Below are 16787 nucleotides of genomic sequence, written 5' to 3' on the forward strand. Positions count from 1 at the left end.
TCCTTACAGTCCTGATTACAGAAGAACATCCTACATGCAAGTGGAAAAGATTTGCCACCAGCAGCCTCCACTTCACAGTCCCCATCCAAAAGTTCCTGATGTATTACCCTCTGCCTTGCTTAATGCTCCTACAAATTCCTCCAGGCCTGCCACTGTTATTCTGCATTATTTTTACACTCCTCTCCTGCAGCACCAGTTTAATGAGAGTGCAGCTTCAATTAATGTGCTCCCCAGAGGGAAAGGGTCAACCCACGTACGTGAGGAATTTCTGATCTGGTTACGCAGGAAGGGAAGGATCTCCTTTGACAACTTCTAACAGCACAGAAAAATTAATTCCCCTTTCCCACAGAAGTTTATAATGAGAAGGCCACTATATCAAATTGTTAATAATTTTACAGGCACAAATTAGCGTTGCTGAGTGAAATCTCACTCCTGTAACTTCACTTTTAATGAAAAGCCACAGATGTTGGACTGTATTTACATTACAACTTGAGAAATGTTTCATAGTTTAGACCTCATCTGTGTGGTTCTATTAGCTTCATATCTGAGCTAATCTGTATAAATTTTCCCTTGTACCCATTCCCAGTGGCCAGGACAGTTTCAGTGCCAAAACCCAAACAAGTTTGATGGACCACATTCTCACACAAGCTCTTGTGTCCTGCTGCTGCTTTAGGCTGCTCAGAGGCCAGCACAGTTCCCACAGCTCCACTGTGGCAGCCACAGTTCACAAGGATCCAGTCAGCTTCCAACTGACATGAGCTTTCCAGTTCAATTATTTGTTTGGTCTGTCCTTAAATGCAACCAAAGGATTCCATTATTCCAAGTAAAATGAGTTTTCCTTTCCTACTTACATACTGAACTGATCAAAGTTAAAACTATTCTTCTGAAAAACATGAACTCAGCTTCTCTCTCATTTAGCTTGTGCAAACCTGAGGCAATGCTGATATTATTGCAGACATCATTTGCATAGGAAGAAATTTTTCTTTTGATTAAAGACAAAAAAGCCTTTCTATATTTCTTGGTCTGTCTGTGCTGGAGACAACTGTGGCAGCTTCATCACTGTGCAGTTATCTCAAGATCTGAGCCATCACACCATGGGAGTCTACAGGAAGTCTGGTGAATGCATGAGTCAACCCCCTACTCTGCATCCCCAGATGCACAAAAAAGACACCCAAATTGGATGTTCTTACTGAACTCCTCAGCATGCAAAGACAACCTCTTCAGATGTGAAAGGAGCTCTGGCTTTAGCAGGTGAGTGACAGGAGAGGCTGAGTCTCCATGGCCAGGATGCCACAGGTGCCTGGAGGAGCAAAGAGTAGAGAACAGCCCACTCCTGCTCCTGCTGCTGCTCCCTGCAGGACTCAGGTCCTGGTGCCTGCCCAGGGAATCCTCAGCTCCAGGGCATGTCCACTGCCTCAGGCTTGGATTCCATCACCATTTTAGGAAGTGCTCACTCCAACTGTTTTGCTGAGCCTCTCTATAATAATCACATCTCCCTCCCGCTACTCAGATGATTAATGGGTGGATTTGATAGAAAACCTGGTGCTGTGCCCCTTTTTCCCAAACCTCCCTGACAAGAAACCTTATTCTGCTATTTTGAGAGGAGACCTCACCCTGCTGCCCATGCCATTAATTGAATAACTATCAGTTCCAATTTATTCCACTTGGCTACAAATTAGATTTCAGCTGGCTACTTCCAAGCCTGCTTCAACACAAACTTATAAAGCTGAGTCCCTTGGCTGATGCCACTTGTCAACCTGCATCTGTTCTTGGGGTATTAAAAGACAACAAAGCCAGAAACCCGCCAGTCTCTGATGAACAGAGCCCAAAACGTTTGGCTTTGCTTTTTTTTGAGTTTATAGATACTTTAATGGAGCCAACTAGGCTTAGTATTTCAGAGGCTCAGCCTGCATCCTGCAGCCCTCCATTGAAAACAGAGATACAACAGGATGTAAGAACTGATGTCAGGAAACCCAGCAGCTCCCTCAGAGCTGGGCAGCACTGCAGGAACATCCTCCAGTTCCACTTCCAACTGTTGTTCTGTGAGTGCAGCCTGATTTAATTCCTATTGGGGTATAAAAATTAATAACAGTAAAATGTCACGATCATCTCACACTAATTACGCATCTAATGAATAATTAGCTGCGGACACATTTGACATTTTTGGTCATTAATCTGAGCAAGTGTTTTAAGCCTTGAACAAAACTCTGCAATGCAAACTTGGTGCTGAGCAGCTCAGACCTGCAGCATTGATGCTCCTGTGCCAGCCAGAGACAGGAACTCACTGGTTCCTGCCCCCTTCCCTGGAAACAGGGGAAATCCTTGGAGGGCACCCACCAGCTCCTGCCCCCATCCCTGCTAACAAAAAAAGCTTCTCAGGTTCGTGGAGCAGCAGAGCAGACCTGTGTCTGCTGCTATGATATCAGTTGGTGAAAAAACTAGGATTTAGGAAGGAAATTTCTGCATTCCAACTCTCTCTTTGCACTAAACCTGGCTATTTATACATGCAGCTGTGAGAAATACTTTTTCCTGAACATGAATTTTGTATAAACCATCAAGGCTTAAAATTTCTGTTATAAACTGTCATTTTTTAATGATAAAATCATTATACAAATGGTAGAAGAAGGCCTAACTTTGCATCTTATATATCCATGCACATGTATACACACATCTTTCTCTGCCTGGCTCAGGCTTTTACTGCCTCTCTCTCCATCTCTAAAATTTTGCCTGCAAGATCTTGGGAAGGAAGGAAAATAAGAAGGAAACAAGTCTCTCCACAAGGGTAGAGATGAATTCTGTTCAAAGGTGAACACACATCCACAGCTAATGAACAAAACATGTCTCATATTTAGGATGAGGGGACATATATAAAGGTCACAAAAGGCCAGGATTAGCACCAGATTGAGCACTAAAACCAAAACAGAAAGCAACAGATGTTTCCCTCCTAATTTACTCCATTAGGATCTTCTCCAGCTAGCATGCACTGCTGCTTGCTAATGAAGCATTTCCATCTCCTTGCTGCACAGCTCGTAAATAAGCATCCCTGAGGTTGGCAGCAGGAACTCAACCTCCCCTCCCAGGCTTCTCTCTTTTTACAAACCCTTGTTTTTTGTCAAAGAGAAAATAAAAATCTGTTCCCAAATTCTCAAGTAATTCTGAAACAGCTTCATTGCCTCCTCTTGCTGAACTGCATTTCTTGAACAGGGATGCTCTAACCCCACGGTGAACCCCTGTTACCTTGTGCTCATCAAAGCAACTCTCCCCATTATGAACAGCTGTGGATGCACCAGGTGTATTGATTTTTAAACTGCAGGACCAAGGCACAACAGACCTAAAATAACAAACTATTTCACCTCCTGCCACTCTTGGTATTTTACATTAAACTGAAGAAACACCCCAAAGTTGTTCCCTGTTCAGACCCCTCACTGCTCCATCCCCGCCTGGAAACAGCCCCCAGCTCCAGCCTATGGTAAATAAATCACCTGCAGAACCAAGCTCAGCATTGAAACCTGCATCCTCTTGCTGCCCTAGCCACCATGTGCAATCTGAGAGCTGCAATTGTCCAGTGAGTCAAAAACTGGGGAACTTCTGCCTTGGAGAGTGTTTTCCATCTCTCCAGCCCGTGAAATATGACCTGAGGCTGAAACAGTACCCAGGGGCAGAAGTCCCCTGAGGTGCAAGGCAGAGGAACTTGCCTGCTGTTGAGACATTTAAGACAGACATTTCCCAAGCAAGAGACACATAATCACAGAATCACAGAATGTTAAGTGCTTGGAACTTTGAAGACCATCCAGTCCCAACCCCCCCTTGCCATGGGCAGGGTCAGCCATCCCAGATTGTTCCCATGTCCAGTCCAACCTGCCTTTGAACACCTCCAGGTTGGGGCACACACTACCTCCCTGGGCAACCAGTTCCAGTGTCTCACCATCCCCCCAGTAAAGAATTTCCTCCATTAACCTAAATTTCTCCTCTTTCAATTTGTACCCATACACACATCCCTACCCATTGCGCTACAGCTTAATTATAATGCTCTTGCAAAGAATTTCAATTTATCCTATCATGGGAACAAGCTCTGTAATGAAAAGGCTTTATTAAAATAGAATGTAAAACATGTTATTAATTAACGAGGCTGTGCAGGTGTGTTCATGAACGTGGCTGAGTTCTGTTCACATTGAAGGGAGGTGGAGTTGGGGTCAGCTGTGGCACAACACCCCCATGGCCATAATGCCACATGCCCTGTGTGACATCTTACACAGCCAACACAATGCTGCTGCTGAGGTTTGAATTCAGATGGGAAATACCATGGAGCACCTGGGGAGAAGATGATAAAAATGTGCTCCTGGCAGGAATTCAATGAGACTTTTAAAGCAGAACCAGCCTGTGCTGTGCTCTCCACCACAGCACCTGAGAGATCTGACCAGGCAGAATTTCGAGGTGAGAATTAACACGGACCAACAGCACTTAAGGTCAGAATGCCTTATCACACAGAAAAACACGAGCTTACAGACAGGCCTGCCTGACACTGACATAAAACTCCTGCAGATGGAAAGCCAAGCAGAGCCAAAATGTCACGGAAGACGCATCTAGCTGCAGTGAGGTTCTCAACGACTTACAGATTGTGTGGGGTTGGTTTTTTTTTTTTTTTTTGGTTTTGACATTCAGCTCAAATCTGTGTCCTTCATTATCTGGGTGTTTGCAAACCTGAAGCACCCCTGTGCTGGTGGCTGCTGGAGCTGCAGCAGAAAGACCCTCACAGTGCCACGGTGCCGGGCCACAAACAGCCCCAGTTTTTCTCCTTTAACAGGAGCTCAGGCCACTGTGGGATGACATTCCTCACTCCCCTCAGCCAGCTTATTTGCAGAAATGCAGCAAATTATACTGCAGCAGGTGTGAGCATTATGCAGGGCTATTAAAGGGAGGCTGTTGGTATCTTACTCATCTGTCAGTATAAGAAAACCCACTGATGGCATAAGCTCACAGCCACGTTAGGCTTGTAGATATTATCAGAGGTACAGCCTGGTGCAATTCTGTTCTCAGAGTCTCTTTTGGTAGAACAGAGATATTTATGGCCAATTTTTATTGTGTGGGCTAGATATACTTTGGTGAGTAAGCTAATCACTCCAGGTACACAAAAACCATCAGCCCTGAGAAAGGCTGTGTCCTGTCTCACAGCTCTGCTTCAAGGAAACCTGACCCAGCCCCAAGAGATCAGAACCCCCTGGGACCCAGCACCCCTCTGGCAACTCTTCCACATCCTTGCCAAAGGGATGACTTCCAAACAATTAACTCTGAAATAAAAACTTAGCACAATGTTACACTGGGCTTTAATACAAGTATTCAGAGCTCTATGTATAAATGCATGTAGGCAGTGTGATTTGTTCTGCTTGCAGGAACTACATGTGAGCACCCCCTCTGCATAGCAGAGCTGCAGCTTTTATACATACACACAGCCAATTTTTATGGCTCAGCTCTAAACCTCTGAAAAATAAGGTTTATAATAGAAACCCTGACACCATCTAAAATATGGCAGCACTACTGGGTGCTGCTGGAATATGGCCCTAATTTATAAACCAGGGAGAAATCCTGTTCCATTTTGAAACCTGGAGACAGTAATCCAGAAAAAGGGTAAACCACAGGGAAAAATGGTGGTGTTGTCCATGAGCTATAGTGTCTAGTCCATCCAACAATTCAAAAATAAAATAGGATGCCACAATATCTAGGCCACGCACTGAATCTTGGACTGTCACAAAATAAAAACATGGTGTATCCTAGGACAAGGGTATATTTCATAGAGCCATATGCCATTTTCCATGCTTCTGGGTAGTATTTTTCCAGTGAAAATCTGATATAAGAACACTAGAAGTAAAGAAAAAAAATTTACGAGAAAAGTAGAACCCAAACCCTCCAGTTTTGCTCGATACAATAAATGTTTTTGCAAGAGGGTTTCAGTGTACTCCCTCTAAATTGAAAGAAGTGGTGAAGCAGCAGATTGCTCACTCACAGGAGACAAAAGTTTATCACTAGACCTCAGGAAAAAGCTCTCAGTTGCCTTGAGGCTCCAGCTTTGCATTGAAATGCATTGAGGAGGGAGGTGGTGATTCAGGGGGCAGTGGACCAGAAACCTGTTTGAGGTATTTCTGGTGCCCCTGAAACACTGAAAGCAAAGGATTCTGCCTTGGGATTTCTGTTTGAAGAGTGACTCTGTGCCCGGGGACACCACTGGGAGGAGGCAGTGGCACAAACACTGTGCAGGGAGTGCTGCTCACTGCCAGCCTTGGGAAAGAAACAGGAACCATTTGGAACAGGGGCTGGAAATTAGGAGGGTTCTCATCACTATCATTGCTCCAAAGCCTGGAAAGTATTCTGTCTTTTCTACACTACACACCAACACTAACCCATCCCAGATACTGGGGTGACATCCTGGTACAGCCCAAAGGGACATTATTCCCCTGCAAGGAGCAATTCCCCTGCAAGGCTCACAGGTCTACCCTGCAATTTTCATTGTGGCCATCCTGGATTCCTTTCCCTAAACTGCCTCCTTTTGCAAGCTGAGCATCAAAGGAGAATAAATCCAGATTTATTGCACTTTTCCTGCTAAAACTCTCTCCCAGCAGACTTGTTACAAACCAAGCACATCACACTCTTGTTGGCCACATCACTGTCCATCAGCCTGGCAACATTTCACTCACCTCAGGCTCAGCCCCCCTGTTCGACTGAGCCCTGAGGCTTCTGCATTCCCCATGAACAAAAAGCAGGATTTGCTTTTGGAAAAAGCCAACAGCAGCAGCTCTAAGCACTCCACACAGCTGTGCTTCCCCCCAAACCTTCCCCACAGGCGCTGCAGGAATGCCCAGGATGAGGCAGGAGAGGGGCTGAACTCTTCATGAGCTGTTAGCAGGCTAACGAGGGCATCTGCAGGAGGAATAGGCACTAAAACTGAAACTAGATACAAAATAAATATCCCAGAGCTGGATTTCTTAAAAAAGATTCTGCTGAGCTATGGTTCCACATCAAATTTTTATTGAATACATTTTCTTCTGAGAATTTGTGCACTAAAACCAGTCAGAATCATATGAGAGGAGTATAAATTTCACGTACAGTTTTCACTGCAAACATTCTTCAGGAGAAAAAGCAAAAGCACTTTTTAATCAGGCTCACTCCACATCCTCTCCCTCCTCCCATGAACCCAAGTGGGAGGGTGGGAATTGGAGCCCACAAAGCCCCTGCAGCACTGGGGCATTTGGGAGCTCAGGGGAGGGATGAAGGTTATTATCCCCCCTTTGCCATGCCTGAAGGCAATACCTTGGTCTGATTCATGTAGAGTAAAGCTGTGAAGAAGGTGACATTTTAAAGCAATTGATATTCTTATGTAAATTCACACAATTTCAGCAAACTGTTGTTAAAACCCAAAGGTGACATCACCTCTTCTCCCAAATTCAGAGCTGCCCCTCCAAAACTGACTTGGTCACATTATTTTCTGAATCTGCAGTGGTTTCCTATTTGATTCTACAAAACCCAAAAATGAGGGGCTAATTCCCTGGAAGGACAATATTTCTCACTGTACAAGTGATTTTGGGTCACTTTGAGTTTGAAAAGGCTCTAGGATCTGAAATGCTATTAGAAACAGAAAAGCTATTTTAGTCAACATTTTTTAGCAGCATCCCAGCACTCAACACTTTTAACTTCAACAAGGTAAACTCAGAAAAAAACTTCTTCTCTCAGAGGTTTCCAGATTTGTCACTGTAATGTAAACTTTAAGCAAGTCTAAAACAAGCAGGTCTTGGTGGCTGTGTTGCCCAGATACTCACATGGCAGTTCTTCCTTGGATATTGAGCTGCCTGGACCCCTGAGAAGAAAATTACACTGAAGAAAAGGTCAATAAATGGCAGAGAGGAGATGACATCCCATAATAGTTATAATTACTGTTTATCAGAGTGCTGCACTGCACAGGTAGCAGGTTACAGGATGTGTTTGCTGTATTTTTTTGTATTAAAAGAGGACACAGCAACAGGACTCGAAGTCAATCCCATGACATGTGTCTGCTGTGTCACAGGACGTGCCACACAGTCACATCTCCTCCATGGAACCAGTGACCTTGAGAGATGTTGCATTCATTTCACTTTCTGCATATTTTTGTGATGGATTTATTGTTCAATAAACCCAGAAGAACAACAGCATTTGATGCTGGACTCTTTGTGCCAGTGCCAAGAGCTGTGGGAGGAGCTGAGGCTGGATCTGCATCTCAGACTGCTCATGGCAGAATTGATGTTGTGGCTCCATTCTCCACTGCAGGCCAAGGAGGGGATGAATCTTCCATGAGGATTCCTTTTCCTATAAAGTTTTACACTAGGAATGTAAAGCAAATTCCCAGCAGGACAGCTCCAGGAAATGCAAAAGCATGAGATGAGCAACATTTGATTGGTTTACTTCAGAAAGTCATTATGAATCTGTATGGGGCCACTGTAAAACCAGACAGAGACAGTGTGTCTGGGCTGTTCAACAGGGGTTCAAAGACTCTGAGATGCTTGGCTGAACCAACCTGACAAGGTCCTTGCACCCCAGAACACTCAGACACTGGTGCTGTGTCCTGAAAACAGCAAAATCCCTACAGAAAGTGACTCAAGTCTAAGCTATAGAGAGGAATAAACTCCAGTGCTCTGCATTCAGAAATAAAGAGTGTGATTATGGAGCTGTTGATGCTTTTGATGAGCACCACAAAGAAAGATAGTTGAAGAATGGCAAAAACCCCAGCAGCCTCCCCTCTCCCTTCTCCAGCAGAAAGTGACTGTGGTGGCTCAGGTGAATGGTGACTGTGATGAGGGGCCAGCAGCAGGGCAGTGCTGTGTGTGCCATGGCTTGGCCAGGGCAGCACCAGGTACTGTGGGAGCAGCCATTCCCTTCTGCCACACAGCAAGGGCAATTATATAAAGATGCACTGAATCTGACTTATTTTGTCCTGGTTGCATTATTGGGAAATCTACTTTCCTGGCAAAAAGTGATTTTACAGCAACTTAAACTGATAAAAGCTTCAACCTCTATTTCACTCTGTCATGCTTTCTGTGCTGCCCATGGCCAGTAGCAGTGTGAGCCAGCAGACACTTGTACAATACACACCCCACAGCAGCACGAGGAGCAGAGACAAAGCTGATGTTTAATGGGAAAAAAATGTATGGTGATAAAAATTGTGCACTTTTTCCTTGACACAGAAAATGATCCCCTTAGGAACACTGCCTGCTCAGAAGCAAAAACCATTTAGGTTGGTTCTTCTCCTCTGGCTTTTGCTCCTTCATGCCAAGATCATTGTGTGATCAGACAGAGGACTAAGGCTGTGGTCCCTACACACCATTTCCACAGCCTCAGAGGTGAGCACAGCATTTTATGGTGCAGACCATGAACTTGGGGCTCTTTCTAACAACCTTTACTGCCCTTCACTAAGGGTACTGCACCATGTACACATTCATGGGTCTAAGAGCCACTCTGCCATCCCAAGACATCACCATGGGTGTGCAGAGAGGGATGCAGTGATGCATCCCAGGTGGGATCAGGTGGCAGGATGCAGGTGGCAGCTGTGGGAGGTGACAGGGATGGAGAGTCTTCACTTCACACCTCTGAGGCAGTGCTAGACACAAGAGGCATCACAGCTTCATTAACCCAGGGCAGCACAGACATCAGTGACAGCTGAGGCAGTCAGTTGATAGAAAGGGAGTAGAGACTCCTTCAGAAATGAAAGATTATTTTGAGAATAAAAGCAACCAGGGTAATAAGCAAGACACTTACAAAAGCAGAGGTTAGAAGGAAGAGCATTCAAACCTTCAGGCACCTGGGAAGTGATTTATCCAAAACACTTACAGAAGTGTTCCTTAACAGATAAAATACAAGGGTAACTCACTGCAGGCCAAAACACTGTGTATTAAAGGAAAAAATATCCCACATTAGAAAGAGAGACTTCAGCTTTGGCAGCATCTGCTCCAAGTCCTCTGCTGCCCATGCCAGAACAAACCCGGGATCTCTAAACTCAAACTGCAATTTGCTTCACTACAGAATTCCCACCTCAAGCCCCAATTATAACTCTCCAGTGAGGGTGAAACTCCAGCCAATGGTATAATACACTCACTGACACCTGCAGACCTAATAATTGACCAGGGAGGATGTGGATGAGCTCAGCAGAATTGCTGCATTGCTCCTGCAAGGCTTGGTGTCCTACACCAGGAAACAGCTTTTGCTACTGCAAGGTGCATAATTTAATAAACCATTAACTCAAACCTGAGGTGAAGTAAATTCAGCGTATTATATATTTCAAAATAGCATTAGAATTCAATTTAAGTGTCACCAAAAGCCTAATCCTCAGTATACAGAGCATATTAATAAGTGTCTTGGAGCCTGTGGTTTGATTTCATTTCCAGCTGAGCTGTGCTGCTGCATGGCTGAGATCCTGCTGCGAGGATGTCTCGGTGACAGCATCACTGGCCTGAAGCAGAGCAGATCACAGGGATGCCAGCCCTGCTCTGTGGGGTCTTCCTGGGAGAACACAGGGCTGGGCACTGAAGCAAAAGTAATCCAGCTTCCAGTCGTGTCACTTCTTGGTGTCCCTGCTGAGATGCTGATGTTCCCCACTGACAGCAGCTTCTCGCTGGGTCCTCAGGCACCCCCAGCCCACCCCTGCTCTCGGGTCCCTTTGCAGACACAGGGCAACACTCATTTCAGATAAGGCAGGGGCTCCTGTTCATGCTGAGATGCTGGATGAGGCACAAGAAGCCACTCTGTGCCAGCCCCCCAGCCATGATAGGGCTGCAGCCCCCGAGGAGGGACAGAGCCAATGCCTTCCCTCCCCTGGGTCCAGCACCCAGGGCAAAGGGACATCATTTCCACCAAGAGCTGAGAGCACAAAACCTACTCTCCCTTTCTGTGGGAGCTGGAAATGTTTTGGCCTTTCCTCTGTCGCCCCTGCCAGAACTTCTCTCCATCAGCAACCCAGGCACATCCCCCAGCAGTTTGGGAAATGCATCTCTTCTATAAATGACAACAGATTATTTAAGCAACAACTAAAGCACTCTGACTGCTTTTTAGTTTGCTCGCATTAACGTCAGTCTCCTCATATATCTAGGGAACAGATCCGGGATTTTCTTTAAAATGGTGGAGAGCTGTACAAAAATAGAAGCCTGCTTGTCTAAAATAAAGTTATGTGTTTGAAAGGGCTGGAAATTGTTTTTTAATCACAGGCGTCTTTCTTCTGGAATATAGTCTGCCGTCTATACATTCTGCTCTTCCACCCAATTTCTCAGGAAAATGCAGCAAGTGTGTTAATAAATAATTTATAAAAACATTACAAAAGATAAAGCACTCCTGCTAAAATGTTTCCAGCCTTTGACACACCAGTTCATTTGTAATCCTCTTTGCCTCCCCTTCACTGGAACATCAGCAGAGGGTTCATGCTGCTGCTTTCACAGCCCCACTTCACCCACCCTGCAGAGTCTCTGGTTCATAGGGCTCCAGGCAGATATGGGCACAGTCCAGCCCAAGCCACAGCTCAGTGCTATATACTGTAGATTTCTGTCATGGAAGATGTTTTTAATGGAAGCAACATCCTGATTTATTTTTGCCATCTCGCTGCAAATGCAGGCGTCTGTCCCAACAACCAGGGCTCCAGGGTTTGTCCTTCCCCCAGCAGCACACATGCTGTGCTCTCTGTGACACTCCACAGGGTGGTTGGGAGTATGATGCACAGAATCCTTTGCTTCTCTTACATAGTTTCTCTGAAATTCACTTTCAGGAGTCAGTATGTTAGGCATGTGATCGAAAAAAAAAAATCAAAATAATGAAACTGGACAATTATTACAACAGAATTCACAGGATCCTTGGAATTTCAGTTGGACTAAGCAATAGTTTTTGCACAGCTCCACCAATTCCATGAGTATTTCAGATCTTTAATGAATCCTGAATATGAACATGGCTGTTCTAGTGACTGCACAACAGCAGAGACACAGCAACGAGCACGGTGCCTTCAGAAGAGCTGGTGAGAAGATGAAAGGAGGGAAAGAAGAGCACATCCTTCAGAGAGATTAAGTCAAAGGCATGTTAAGGAAGCATGAAAAGGGTATCCACAACTTCCTCATCCTCTGAAAATGCTTGTGCATCGTGAAGCCAAGTGATAACACAAGAGGACTGACTGCTGCATCCTGCCAATGGCTGGTGCCAAAAGCACCTCTGCTGCTGCAGCTCACACCTAAATCAACACAGAAGACAATTCTGCTCTCCTGGAGCTGCTGTTTGGTCTCTCCACACTCAGTCTCCTGTCCAGCACAGCTCCACATGCATGTAAGGGCACTGAGAACAGGAGCCAAGGCAGGTCAAGCACAAGCTGTACATGCCTGGGACGTGCAGCCACACTGGTGGTGGTTTGGTACCACAGACCATGCTCTGCTGTACTTCTACACCACTTCATTTCATCACACAGGCTAAAACCCACTTTGGGAAAACGTGCCAGCATAGCAGCAACAGTTTATAGTCCTGTTAGCAGAAATGCACAGGCTCATTGTGCTGAGGCCTGGCTCACACCCTACCCCCAACATACAGGACCCAGCTAAGTGCCCATGTGCAGCACAGCATCCTCTCTGCTTTATTGCCCAGCCACTTTTATTTCACCCAAATGAAAAATAAAAACCCATTACTAAGCAAAAGTCTTGATAAATTTTATGAGATTGTAATGCTTCCAATTTATCTTGAAAAAGCCCCAAATCCTCAAGCTGTCTGTCAGCTCCAGCCAGGGATGTGGGAGATGCTGCTGACACAGCGCAGCACAAGTGATCAGAGAGGGAAATGCTACTCTGATGGGGTGCCACCAAAAAGAAATGGGAAGGGCTTCCTCTTTTTTAGGGCATAATGGAAAACCAAGGCAAAAAAATATTGAAAAAAACCACTAATGTATGCAGGACAGTGACAGATGTCATGTAAAACATTTAAAATTATTTTTAAGTCTCAATGCTTTCTGCACACAGCTTTCAGACAAGATGTATTTTAGGAAGGGAACACATTCAGGGGGCATTAAGCATCAGTGCAGACATTCATAGTAATAAACTGCTGAATATTCAAGTGCATCAGAAGAAAGAACTCATGAAGAAACAGAGTAAAGACAGAATATTGCAAAAAACCTTTGACATTCTACCAGTGCTTACACACACTCTGCAAGGCACAGCTGGTGCACACAAGCACAGGAACAGTAATTAAAGACCACTACTCAAATACTGCCCACCACCAGTGCCCCCTCAGCATCTCCCACTTGCTCCTTCTGTGACTGACATCCTGCCTGGATATTACATCTGGCATGATTGCTGATGTCCCTGACCTTTCCTACCCTACAGAAGAGTATTCCATGACTGCCATGGCTGCTGGGAGCATCCTGTGAGAACAATAAAGATGAAATGCAGTTTTCCCCCAGGCTCCCAGTGAACTGGATTATCACATTTCAGCAATTACTGCAAACACTGGATTTACAACAGGGCTCTGTGGAGCTCTGGTGTGTCCCTGTGCCTGCCTAGCTCAGCCTGCATCCCACTCTGCTCCTTGGCTCACCTGCCAGAGCAGTGCCAGTGACACTCTTCTGCACCAGCTCTGAATTATTCAGCGAGCAGTTAATGCATGTGCAGTGTGAAACAGCTCCCTGACAACACACCTCTCTCCAAGGCTTGTTAGCCTTCATTTGCTCCACAGGCCAAGAGGTCTAAATTTACAAGTTTTTATCATGATCCTATAGCACACTTTATGTACTTCTTAATTAAGAAAAAGGGCAACACTTTTAAAATATGTATTCCCTCCCATCCCCATAGCACCTGAAGCACTAAAGGAGACATCAGCTACAGGTGGAACATGATGAGCATCCAATGAGCTCAGCATCTCCAGCTGGGCAGCACAGGAGCAGGAGCAAGCCAGGGGCCCATCACAGCCCATGGGTGAAGGCAAACCTGCCTCTGTAACCCTGGCAAGCAGCAGCTTGCCCAGAAGCCTGGCAGCCAGATTAATTTTCAGTTCCTGGGGTGCCAATTTCCAACACACAGAAGGGAACACTCTATTTCTCTGCTCAGCTGTGCCAATGTTTGAAAATCATCTGTGTCTGAGAATCCACATTTTCCTTCCATTAGTCAGTATGAGTACAAACAGGGGGTTTTCTTCTTTTTCCATTGACACAAAATCTGGTACTATGCTGGAGATCTAACAGGGGCAGCCTGAGTCCTGCCAGTGACAAACCAGAGTCACAGCTGTGCCAAAGCCTCTGCAAGAGGGTGGGACTTGCCATTACCCACATCTCAAAAAAGGTTTCAGCAGCTCTGCTCCACACTCGGTGAACTGTGGATGGCCAGGGATCTGCATCTTCTCAGAAGTGAACAGATAATGCAAAACAATAAAAACTGAAGTTCTACTGAGGTGTCTTCCCCAGCAACCAGTGAAGAGGCCACTGGTGTTGTCACCCCCAAATTCTTCTCTGCCTGTGCCACTCAGAGCATGATCTCATATTTCTATAGATCAGATAATCAAAAGAAAAATATGAGAATCAAATGCAGGAAACCCCCACCTCGGGCATGCTTTCTTCATTCAGGCCCAAGAGTGAGTGTCCAAGAGAGCATCCATGCAAGAGGCTGCCAGTGCCCAGGACTATGTCCAGCAGGAACATCTCAATGCTGGCTTGGCAATTCCAACACCTTTACAAATATTAAGGGTCTTTGGGCTAAGGCAACACTTAAAATCCGTTATCAAGAAAGTTTGAAATGTATCCAAACAGTGAAACCCCTTCAGAAGAGAGGGGAAGTGGAGCCACAGCTGCCAGCACCACAGTCTCTGCTGACAGTCTGAGAACTTCCAGCAGAGACCCAGAAAACTGCATCATCCAGCTCCAGATGATTGGCTCTCATTTCTCAACCCTCTGACCAGTCTGCAGAGATCAGGCACATCATGTCAATCATAAATGACAACACAAAGTTGTTTAAGTAAGAAATCAGACATCACCATAAAATTGATGGCTACGGTGCCATATAAATGCGTGGGAAAGGCTGTGAGTCCCTATGGCTGGCTTGAGTCCTGAAAATGCTGAAAATGTGAGGCAGGAAAAGATCAAGAACAATTGTGTGGGGATTTTTAATCGATATCTAACCTGACAACAGGATTTGGAGGAAGATCATCCCATAAAACACAGACTAATTGTATTTACTCCCTATTGACCAGAGAGACTCACTGCATGTCCCAGGGAAGTGCTGAATGTCTCCCCAAAAAAGGGAAAGTCACCCATGTGCCTCTGTGAACTATAAAGCCAGACATATTGCTGGAGGTTAATGTCACACATTGCCCTGGGTATACCTATTTTTGAATATCAAACTCATTTACCAGGGCTGTTGAAGTGAAAGCTTCTGAAGGGGATGCACAACACACCTTCTGTCTCTCTGGTGTCCCTGCTCCTGCATTCACCACGGAGAGCTGAACACAAACACTGTGCAGACCATAGAAAAGCATCATCTATTCTTGGCCAGCTCCTTGCTGCCAGCTGCATAACCTTGAGCTCATGACTGAAGGATGCCCATTTATGCCTGGGAGATGCTGCCATGAATCACAGACCCCTCTCCCTCCCACAGCGTGTCCTTGTTGAGGAATACCAGTCTACCACAGCCACAGTGAGACATCCTGCAGCACAGTTTATAAATAGGCTTCTAAGAACTGTACTTCCCATCCTCTTGACAAAAAAGTGATTACCAGAGCAAAGAAAATGACTAAACATTGATGCACACCCTATGAACGTGAAGGAGCCAGACCCTGGGGAACAGCTCAGAGATCCTACAGTGCTGCAGTGCAACCCATCAGGGAGATGCTGGCTAAGTGCCACAGCAGCCAGGGCCAGCAGCTCTTCTAGGGAGCACATCACAACAAGAAAAAGTAATACAAAGTCAAAAATGAAGAGAAAAGAGGTGGCCTATGGGGCCAGGAGCTCTCGAGGAGGACAAGCACAGGCTGGGCAACCCATAAGAGAACAGGATCAGTGCAGTCACACTGTGTTTTCAGAGGAGCCACAATTCTCTGCTGCAGTGCTGCTCCCACCATTGCAGCCAAGCATCTCCTCTTTCCTGCACACAGCATTTATATGCCACAGATGCAAATGGAGCTGAGAACACACAGGTATCACAGAGGAGGGTGACATCTGATTAATGTTTTCTTTGATTATATCCGTGGTGTGGGCACCATCTGTGGGTTGTGAGGGGTCTGTCCTGCCCCAGTGACAGCAACACTGTTGTTTTTTTTTCATATGGAAGTGCAATTGCAAAACCAGGGAGAAATGGGAATTATTTTCCATTTGCTTCTAAAAACAGATGTCACTTTCCTCAGACTTGTTTGTTTTCAGGACCATGGGAGTTCAATCTTTAAAACAATATTTTTACAGTATGTGTCAAGTGCCATTTCATAATGAAAGAAAACAAATTGCTTCCAATTTGTACACCATGGTAACCAGTCAAGAATGTGAACAGCTCCTCAAAGGTGGGGTCAGCAAACATCCCCCCAGGCAAACCACATGAGATCCTTCACACACCCCCACAGACCCAGGGGATCTGCCCAAACCCTGTGTAAGTAAGAGGAAAATTTGGCTTGACTCCTCCTGGGACTTTGCTGTTCCCACAACAGCCCGAAGGAAAATCATTGAGTGACTTCAAAATGCTCCCTGGAGACTAAACATCTCAGTGGAGGAAAGCAAATCTACTGCAGGGCCAGCTTCAAGGCTCACCCCAAATTCAAACACAGCCCCAGGGTTCTTT

At 45.5% G+C, this 16787-nt stretch overlaps 2 protein-coding genes across 12 annotated transcripts in view; both read right to left on the reverse strand.

Moving 5' to 3' along the window:
• The window catches only part of SLC45A1 (solute carrier family 45 member 1), a 367325-nt gene that overhangs the window by 238397 nt on the left and 112141 nt on the right, over positions 1-16787 (reverse strand). The window lies entirely within an intron of this gene.
• Positions 1-16787, reverse strand: part of CAMTA1 (calmodulin binding transcription activator 1) — a 235628-nt gene that overhangs the window by 93180 nt on the left and 125661 nt on the right. The window lies entirely within an intron of this gene.

The sequence above is a fragment of the Erithacus rubecula genome, assembly GCF_903797595.1.
Source record: "Erithacus rubecula genome assembly, chromosome: 24".
Lineage (NCBI taxonomy): Eukaryota > Metazoa > Chordata > Aves > Passeriformes > Muscicapidae > Erithacus > Erithacus rubecula.